The sequence below is a fragment of the Theobroma cacao genome, chromosome 2 (assembly GCF_000208745.1).
Source record: "Theobroma cacao cultivar B97-61/B2 chromosome 2, Criollo_cocoa_genome_V2, whole genome shotgun sequence".
NCBI classification, from domain to species: domain Eukaryota; kingdom Viridiplantae; phylum Streptophyta; class Magnoliopsida; order Malvales; family Malvaceae; genus Theobroma; species Theobroma cacao.
Genome location: NC_030851.1, coordinates 17,420,546 through 17,430,850, shown reverse-complemented (window position 1 = coordinate 17,430,850; position 10,305 = coordinate 17,420,546). Strand labels below are relative to the sequence as shown.

General features: G+C 34.5%; 1 long non-coding RNA gene across 1 annotated transcript in view; it reads right to left on the bottom strand.

Annotated features, from left to right (window-relative positions):
* Positions 1-10,305, bottom strand: part of LOC108660812 — an 11,382-nt gene continuing 1,077 nt past the window's right edge. Inside the window, exons 2-3 of the long non-coding RNA XR_001926504.1 lie at positions 801-874; positions 1-208 (exon numbers count right to left, since the gene is read on the bottom strand). This is a non-coding gene — a long non-coding RNA (uncharacterized LOC108660812). The remainder of the gene's footprint in view (positions 209-800; positions 875-10,305) is intronic.

Genomic DNA, 10,305 nt, shown 5'->3' with positions numbered 1-10,305 from the left:
CCATTCATGATGGCTTACCAATCAAAATATACATATATGGTCTAAGTCATGCATTTTAGTACTTTACATCACATGTACGTATTTACAAACAAAAATGACTCTGAGCTTCCAGCGGAGTGACCAAGGTGAAGGGACGGCTATTGAATGCCAACCTACCTACAAAGAAGATGAAACTACGTGGACACCTCAACCTAGGTTCCAACTGCCTCTTGATTTGAAAACATGAAGTTGAAAACAGTGAGTACAAACTCAATGAGTGAACATAAGAAGGGAACAAGCAACAATAAGGAAAGTTGATAATCATGATGCACTTATTTGAAAACAATGCAAATTAGTTCAAGTTCGTATTAAAATCCCTCCATTAAACCCCTGGTTATTAAATCATTTAATGATAAAGGAACCATATTTAGCATGAAATTTGAAAGAGAGGAAATTTCCAGCAATCATTCCATCTCACCCAGCTCATGTGCATCCCACCACATCGTGCACATAGCCGGACAGTATCACCATCCATCTCCTTCACCACCGTCATCACCAGCAAATGCACACTCACCTCGCACATGCACGGTTGCATTTGTCACACAATGGTACCATTTATGACATAGAATACATATATATATCAACATCATACAAAGACACATGGATTCATCCTTTTACACATTTCACATTTCACAACATCAAACATTTATGAAGGGTTTGTTCCCAGGCAATTTTAAAGCAAAAATCGATAAAATTCCCAAGTGATTCACTGAAACACATAAACATTTCCCCAAAACATTTTGAAATGCAAGTTCACTTACCAATCTTTATTGATGTTTCGGTGGGCTCTAACTTCAACGAATGGTTTAAATGGGGCTAAGGGCCTCGTTGGAACCTATCAGGCACAAAAACATCACAACCAATCCAATTTACATTAATATCACTCCAAATGCTATTTTCCCAAATCAAGCTTCATTAGCCCTTCCTATCTATCTTTCATTACCATTTGATTGGCTATTCAATTCTCTACTTTAGTAACACTAGAAATAGTTAAACAACTTCAACAACACACAATTCATAACTCTAATTATTGGCCTTTATCAACAACTTAAAACCAGTCCTAATTCATCACTCACCCTGGTGGATTGTAATGAAATTTCTTCCCAAAAATCCTTAAGCTATCATGAAACCTTTCTTTCTCTCTTTACAAAGTTTAGCTGGTGAAAGAAAGTATTAAAGAAAGACTTTTAAGGGTTTGTTTAAGGTGAGGGATTAAAAGAGTATGAAAAACCCTACAATAGGGTGTGTAGAGCACAAAAATTAAGGTTAGTTTGAGAGAATGATGAAAGCTTGAGAGAAGCTTTCATGGAAGAGGAGAGAAACATAAGATGGGAGGAAGGAGAAGAAGAAGTTGTTGGAAGAATGGGATTTTTTATAGTTAAAGCTTATCTAATTCTTCATGCAATTACAATAATGCCCTTAACAAGGCCACTTGTCTTCCTCCTTTTCTTGTGCAATCTTTTTACTCTTTTGACACTAATAGAAGGTCCAAAATCCTCTGAAAGAGGTCCCTTAAGTAGCCCCCAAAAGTCCTAGTTTCAAAAAGCCCTTAAACTTTTTATTTGTGGAAATTACGGTGAAGGTCGCAGCTCTCAATTTCCAGCGTAGCGATGCTCAAATGTTCTGTCCAAATCTGTTCGTTTGGCGTAGTACTTTCACTTTGACAAGGAATTTGACCACCTTTCTGTCAAAACTGGGCAAAGTGGTAAACATCAAAGTTGTATCCATGCCTCTTAGCTTTCTAATGGTCTAAAAATCATGTTATTTGGACTTCTATAATGGGAGATATACTTTAAAAACCGAAATATATGCAAATAGAGCAATAGCCCACTATGCAACCTTCTTCACCAATTAAAATTATTTTTTAATCCTACTCCTATAACGACATAAAATAATTATAAGTAACGTAAAAATAGCATCATTAGCTCAAATTAAACCTTTAAACATAAGTTCTACCTTGAGTTACGTGTTTATGAAGGTCGAGGTTTCACAGTAATGAAGTAGAGTATCGTTCCCATAGAGAATTTTTTAATTCTTATTGTTAACTACTAAAATTATAACATCCTAATTTTATCCAAACAATTAAAAAAAAAAAATTAAAACTAAAATTAATAGTAAATAAAACTCACTTAACTATCAGACCTAAGATTATGATATCCCTTAATACTTCATCTGATTATTGTCTCTATCTCTTAACTCAGTTTAATGGATTAAGTTGCTAACCTAGAGTCTTAAATTATTTATAAGCCTTTGTCGAGAATGCATTCTCGTTGCAGCGAAAACAGAGTTAGTGCACACCCTCCCCCAACTTGAGACTTTTTTGCTGCTACGAAATTCATTTTCTCTTAAATTCACATATATGGGCAGCACCTTAACCAATGAATCTTTAACTTAAATTCACATTATTCATCCTTGTTATTCACAATAATCTAAAATGCAATCCATAAACTTTCAACTAACCAAATTCAATATAACATAGCATACCCACATTGCATGTTTACCTTCCGATTTTCCTTTGAATTTCACATGCAACTCAATAACTCCCCACATCCTCAGTCACCATTGCTGCCACAAGCACACACAATCAATACACATTTCATTTTTCCTTTTCGCTTATGATCTCAAGGTTAAAAACACTTACCCATCATTTATCTTGCTTTAAACCACCATACTTCTAAGATTAACCCACATGCATGCACCCAGGTTCTTTGAATCCTTGAAGATCCTTGTTCCCACAAGCATAATCTCACATCACAACCGGTTCACAAAGCATGCATTCAAGCAAAATGACAGTTTTTACCTTCCTTACCCTTGAATCACTAAGTCGAACCACCACTTTTCCTTTAAGCTTCAACAATGGCGGATGGAAGAAAACCTCTCAGTTTTCTCCAACTTCTCCAAGGTCGAACCTCCTTCAAGCTTTTCTTTTTTCTTCTTTCTCCTTTCTTCTTTCTTTTTGCTTTCCTCTCGAGTGGAGCTCTTAAGGCCGATCCCTTCTCTCTTTTTCCTCTCAAAAGCATAGGTTTCCTAATCCTTTCCTCATTTTTTTTCTTTTTTTATTCCGTATCTCTCATTAGACCAATTTGTCACTCATTCATCTTTCATGCACTAATTTTCTCCTTTATTCATTGGTCTAATATCCACCTCCATTCACTCATTCTATCCGCCACCCTCATTACCTCATCATTTCTCTCTTTATTCTTTATTTCACCCAGCACCTTGTCATCCAATCACATTTCATTCACAACCTTTACTTTATATTTTTTTTTGTCATTCATTAAACTATTCAAGACACATGCATCCCACATTTTTCTTTCCTCATTTGGCCACCTAATGCACCAATCTTATTACATGAAATAGGATTTATTCCTATTCTTCTTTTTACTTCACATGGTGGGGGGTCCCACATGTTTCCTATTAACTTTCTCCTTTTTGTATGCAATAATTTGCATGTAATAGTAAATTCACATGCACATTTCATTATTCCACATATCCTTATTTTCTCAATTAATTCTCCATGTCTCCATTCTTCCAAAGTCACATATACTTTTACTAATACTTATATCACTAAAATTTCACTTATTAAAATAATATTCTAGAATGAATAAAATAATATTTTATTCTTCAAATCAACAAAATTGTATTACAACTCCCCCACTAAAGTTCAATGCATAAATTATGTGAGTTTGTCCATCACTCACGATAGAAATATTTTAATATTATTTTATTAATAAAATATTATTTAATTTCAAAAATTTTCATTTGGCTTTCGTGGCTCCAAAACATTTTAATTTGTCTAGGTTTAGCTCCATCTCTCCTTTTCACTCCATAACTACAACCTTAATAAAATATTATTATTTTATTACACATGAAATATTTTATTTAAAACATTACTTTCCTCTTTCACCACTCCTAAACTCTTTAATTGACCTCAATTGGCCTTAATCTTGTCCTTAAAGTTGCATTAACTATCGTTTCAGGACATGGGGTGTTACATAGTGTATCATGGGCTTAACTTGCCCTTCTTGCTAAACCTTTTAATGCCCTTGGTTGGCGATGCTCTAAAGAGGACATGATCTTCATTCTTAAACTCCAAATCTTGATGTTGGTGGTTGACGTAAGACTTCTAAAGACTCTATGCCGTGAACATCCTTTCTCTAATCATTTGAATCTTGTTGGTGGTCTCTTGAGCCATCTTCGGTCCAATTAACTTTCGCTCACCAACCTTAAACCAACATATGGATGATTTACACTTACGCCTATATAAGGCTTTATAAGGTGTTATCTGAATACTAGCTTGGAAGCTGTTATTGTAGGCAAACTTTACCAACGGCAAGTGTAAGGTCCCAAACAACTTCAAAGTCTACGACACAAGCTCTCAGCATATCATGCAAAGTTTGGATGGTCCTCTCGAAATGCCCATCCCTCTGTGGGTGGAAAGCAGTACTAACGTTCAACTTAGTTCCTAATGCTTTCTGAACTTTTCTCTAAAATCGACTAGTGAATTGTGTGCCTCTATTTAACATTATAATGACTAGGACTTCGTGCAATAACATTATCTCATCCATATACAATCTAGCATACTACGCCACTCCATAAATGGTCCTCATTAGTAAAAAATAGGTGGACTTGGTTAGTTTATCCACTACCATCCAAATAGAATCATACCCTTTACTAGTGTAGGGCAATCTAGTCACAAAATCTATAGAGATATGTTCCCACTTCCATTCGGGAATAGGTAAACGCTATAATAAATCAGTAGGCCTTTGATGCTCTATCTTAACCTATTAGCACATTAAACACTTGGCCACATACTTGGCTACATCTCTTGTGACACCTAGTACCCTCGTATTGTGAAACCTTGACCTCCATAGACCCATAACTAAAAGTAGATGCGATAACACGAACTAAAGGTAATTTTGTTATTTCTCATGGTGAGCTCTTGGAAGTAGTTTTCTAATGTTATTAAGGTCTAAGCCTAAGAAATAAATGAATGATGGTAAAATAAATGAAGAAGATAGAAACACTGATAATTTCATTATTAAGGGTAAAATGGTCATTTTGCATATCGAGTCTAAATTTTTACAGTTTTGTGAACCAGAGTATTTTTGGACTATTATGGACTTTGTCTCACTATCAAAAGAGTAAAAAGGTTGCACAAAGGATGGGAGGAAGACAAAGCCACCATGTTGAGGGCATTTTGATAAATTAAGTGAAAATTTGATTAAATTGAAGCATAAATATATAAGTTCCAGTAACTTCCAGTAGCTCCTTCTTTTTCATCCCATTTCTTCTCTCCATTTCATGTTTTTCTTCATTTTCCATGGGAAGAAACCTTGAATCCTCCATAAATCTCTCATAGAAAGTCCAAGTTTCATGTTTTTGCCCACTCTTTCATATGGTTTTTTCATGCTCTTTCACTTTTACACCTTAAGAATCCTCAAAAGCCTTTCCTTAATACTTTCTATCACTAGTTGGATGTTCTAGAGAGAAAAAGATTTCCCACAGTAGTTTGAAAGCTTTTAAAAAGGAATTCAACTGCAAAGAAACTCTAAGGTGAGTAATAAGTTAGGATTGACTTTTAAGATGTTGATAATGGCTAACAATGGGATTTGTGAGTGTTTTATTGTTGAGGTTGTTTATTCCTTTTTAGGGTGACTAGAGTAGTGAAATAAATAACCACTTAATGGTGATTGGAAGCTAGTTAGGAATAACTAGCTGAACTTGAGTTAGGAAATAGCTTTTGGAATTATATTAATGCCAATTTGGGTGATTGAGATGCTATTGGGTGTGATAGGTTCCAACGAGATCCCACATCTCCATTCGGAGCATTGGTCGAAGTTAGAGTTGATCAAAGCATCAACAAAGATCGGTGAGTGAACTTGCATTTAAATGTTTTGGGATATCGGCATGTGTGTTGAATGAATCACATGAAAGAATTTATTTGTCTTTTCTTAAAAACATGCAGGGGAATAAGCCCTTGATGAAATGTTTCTACGTTGTGAAATGTGACTGTGACAAATCCATGTGCTATTGTATTATGTTGGAATATATATATATATATATATATATATATGTTGTGTGTTGATAATTATGACCGTGCATGTGCAGTGTGGGAGTGCTCATGTTGGTGATAACGGGGTGAGGGAGTGTGGATGATAAGATTGCCTATGTGCACGATGTGGGGGGAGCACATGATGTGTCACGACCCGGTACTCCCCTCGAGCCGGTGACAACCGCCGCGGTGTCCCGATCATCACTCATTACCTAGAATGTCAACCGGAACCCCGCAAGGCTTTAATATCAATTTCTCATTTCCCTTATGAGTAACCGTTGCCAAATATCATGTTCTAAAAGATTTTAAGCTATTTCCAACTTAAATCAATAAAAAAAATGATTTTTGTCTCATAGGGGCATTTTGGTTATTTTTTCTCAAAAATCTTGAAACCAGCTAAAAATGTAGTATGCGAGTGGAAAACACATATTTCATAATAAAAAATAAGTTTAGATGTCTAAAACATTCATTTAAAGTGAAACTATAACTATTTGAATATAATAAAAATATTCAATAAAATATTTTATTTTCTTATAAAACAATATTTATAGAGTTCCCGGTAAATAATTTTTGTAGCGTAAAAGCTAAATAAATTCATACATACTGTAATACAGATAACCAAAGCATAAGATTTAATTTACAGTGACACGTGGGCCCACGAACGACTAAAAGTATCAAAAGCAGTAAACCTACAATTTTTGAGGATGCAAGTCCAACTATAGCCCTTAACAAAATGAGCTATGTACCGATTATCCTGAGTCTGAAGGGGTGGAAAGGAGGGTGGTGAGATTATATAATCCTAGTGAGTAAACAAATACCATCTAAAATATCTAAAGCTGAGTAAATGGAGATAGATAAAATAGATTAGCATAAAAATGATTCTTAGCATTTCGAACTCATTGTAATAAGATAAAATAGATTCATTTCACCAAAATAAACAACGAGGCTTATGATTTCCTGAAAAGTTTGGCTCGTGCCAAAATCATTCTCATACTCAGTTATTAGGGATACCTTGGCCGAGGGTTATCCTAACCGAGTCCGTCAAAGCTGTTAAAAAGTTATGTACGCATAAATCATATTTTTATTTTCAAAACATAGCCGTTCCTTGGCGTTGGCTGAGTTCACTCTCACGTGGTGGTTTGGCGTGAAGTGAACTCTAAAGTGATAACCTCATAAGTTATCCATCCGCGCCTCTCATACTAAGGTAAGAATATAATAGGGTTGCAGTGCCCCTCTAATAGGCTGGTCCACGGAACCCGTCCACTGCAGCGACCAATATATAACCCACCAATTCAATAAAATTTGCAATAGCATGACATGACAATTATTTTATTTTACAGCCTCTCAAGGCAAATTAACAGTTCATACATTTTCAACACAAATACCAATTCAGCCATTCATGCAAATATTATCATAAGTAATTCAATTCGAACCATGATTTATAACACAACAATTAGTCTTCAATTACTCCATTTTCAAAATCATCTTTCAATTTCAAGACAATTTTATAAAATCATTTTCATTTAATCACATTTTGCTTATAAAACATAAAGATTCATTTAAACTCATTTTCCATAAAATCACAAAATCGAATAAAAACCACTCTAGATAATTAAGATGATAGTAGGGTTACTCACTATTTTGAGAGTCGAATTTCGAGTACTCCGATTCTTGATCCTCAGGTACTATCTCTTTACTTTTGTCAAAATGCTCACCATCTAGACATAATGCACAATAAGCCATTTACTATATTTATGCTAAACCGTTGTAAAACCAATTCAGGCTTTATTGTCAAACCCAGCCCTAAATTATATACCATGTTACACATGAGACTGATAGAGTGATTGTATATTTGAATAGCCCCGGAAGAATATTTAAAAGTCGATATTATGCTTAGAAGTACAAGTAAGTCGATTTATACCTCGAACTAATTAAAATAGGGATTTTAAGGTGAAATTAAGAGTTTCACAGTTCAGGGATGACTTCAAATGGTAATTCGGAGTTCGAGGATCAATTTGGAGTCAAACCGAAATTTTCACTATCTAAGGGTAAAATAGTCATTTTCCACCTTGGGACAAAATGAAAATTTTTAGAAAAAATTTTTTTTGGCCCCATTTGACTTATTGGAGTATGATTTGAGGTTTAGAAGTGAAAAATTTTAATTCTGGTATAATTTATAGTATAGGGGCGAAATGATAATTTTGCCACCTCGGGTGTAAATCGGTAAATTTTTACTCCTGACACTTGTCAAGACCAAGGGATTTTATTCATCATGGAAATGGATAAACATGAGAAATGTGTGGTGGAGAATTAAAGAATTAAAAGTCAAATATTTAAAATTTAAATCAATAAGGAAATGTCATGTGTCATGCTTTTATTATTTTATTGTTTCTTTATAAAAAGTCATAAAAATCAGCCCATTTCTTTCATATGGCTAGCCAAACCAAGAGCAAAGAAGAACAAAGGGAGAAAAGAGAAACAAAAACCCTAGGTGGAGAAATTCAAGGGAAAATTGGTGAAAATTCAAGGAAACAAGTGACAAAAGGTAAAATTTCTTGATTTTGCTTGTGATATACCTTTCCCATGCATTTCTCCTCATTTTCCATGGTTAAATTACATATTTTCATGATGAATTCATAGCTGGTTGGAATGGGTATGGAGAGAGAATGATGTTAGATTGATTTGATTCTAAGTTATGTTAGTGTTTTTAGTTAGTTAAGCATGTTTAGAAACAAAACAACAAGAAAAAAAAATCCATTTTCCCCATGAACCTTCAATGGCCGAACCCTATGTAAAGTGTAGAAGTAATGAATTGATTTTGTGATCAAGTGAATTGGTTGAAAAATTGATGAAATAATGATTTATGGTGAGAAAATGGAATGAGAAAATTTTTAGTGATAGTGCACCACAATGGCCGAAATTTTCAAGAAGAATTGTGAAGGTTGTTAGGCTGAATTTTAGATTATTGGAATTGTATTTAGTGAATTGAAATATTAAAAATGAAATGGAGCAATTTGGAGCCAAATCGGACACAATTGTCATTTAATCGGGTAATAGGCCGAATTAGGTCAGCACCACATTTAAGCGGTAATCGGATAAGTTGCATATCATATCATGCATATACACCAAGCCTGAATTGATTTTATAATGGTCAAGCATTGATGTGGTGAATTATGTATTGTACATTGTGGATAGGTGGTGAGTAAATTACACTGGTAAAAGTACAAAGATTGTGCTTGGAGACTGGGATTAAAAGTACATCGACTCCTAGAACTGTGAGTAAACTTATTATCGTCTTAATTATCTAGAGTAGTTTTATACAATTGTGTGATTTTATGAAAAATGGATTTAAATGGTAAATTACTATGTTTTAGGAGAAATTGTGATTTTATAAAAGGATTTTATAAATTTTCTGGAAAATTGAATACTGATTTTGAAAATAGAGCAATTGGAGACTGCCTGCTTGTGTTGTAAATTTATGGTTTTAAATTGAATGGCTTATGACAATATATGAGCATGAATGGCTAAACTGATTTTTGGTATTAGAATTATTTGTACTGTGTATTTAGCCTTGAGATGCTAGGTTGCGATAAATTGCCATGTCATGCAGAAAAAGATTTTATAAATCAGGTGGTCGATAAAATAATCCATAGTCACTGCAGTGGTGGGGGTTTCTGTGGACTGCCTATGAGAGGGACATGATAACTCAATTATATATTTACCTCCCGGGGGAGATGTTGGATGAAGTATCTTCTGAGGTAAATATTTGAGTGCACTTCACGTGGACCATCGCGTGAGAGTTAGACTCAGCCAACGCCAAGGCATGGCTAAAATTTCTGATGTAAAAACATTTAACAGCCTTGGCGGACTCAGTTGGGATAACCCTCGATCAAGGTATCCTTGATAACTGAGTATGAGAATGATTTTTGGCACGAGCCAAGCTTTTCAGGAAATCATAAGCCTATTTGTTTATTTGGTTGAAATGAGTTGAAAGGTAATGAAATTACAGTATGATGACTTATTTTAATTCGTCTCCATTTACTCGCCTTTAGATAGTTTAGATGGTGTCTGTTTACTCACTGGGATTTTATAATCTCACCACCCTCATTTCCTCACATTTCAGGCTCGGGGAATTCCATAGTTAGCTGACTTTGACAAGGACCTTCATTTGGACTTGAATCGGCAAAAGCTGTAGGTTTTCAGCTTTCGAT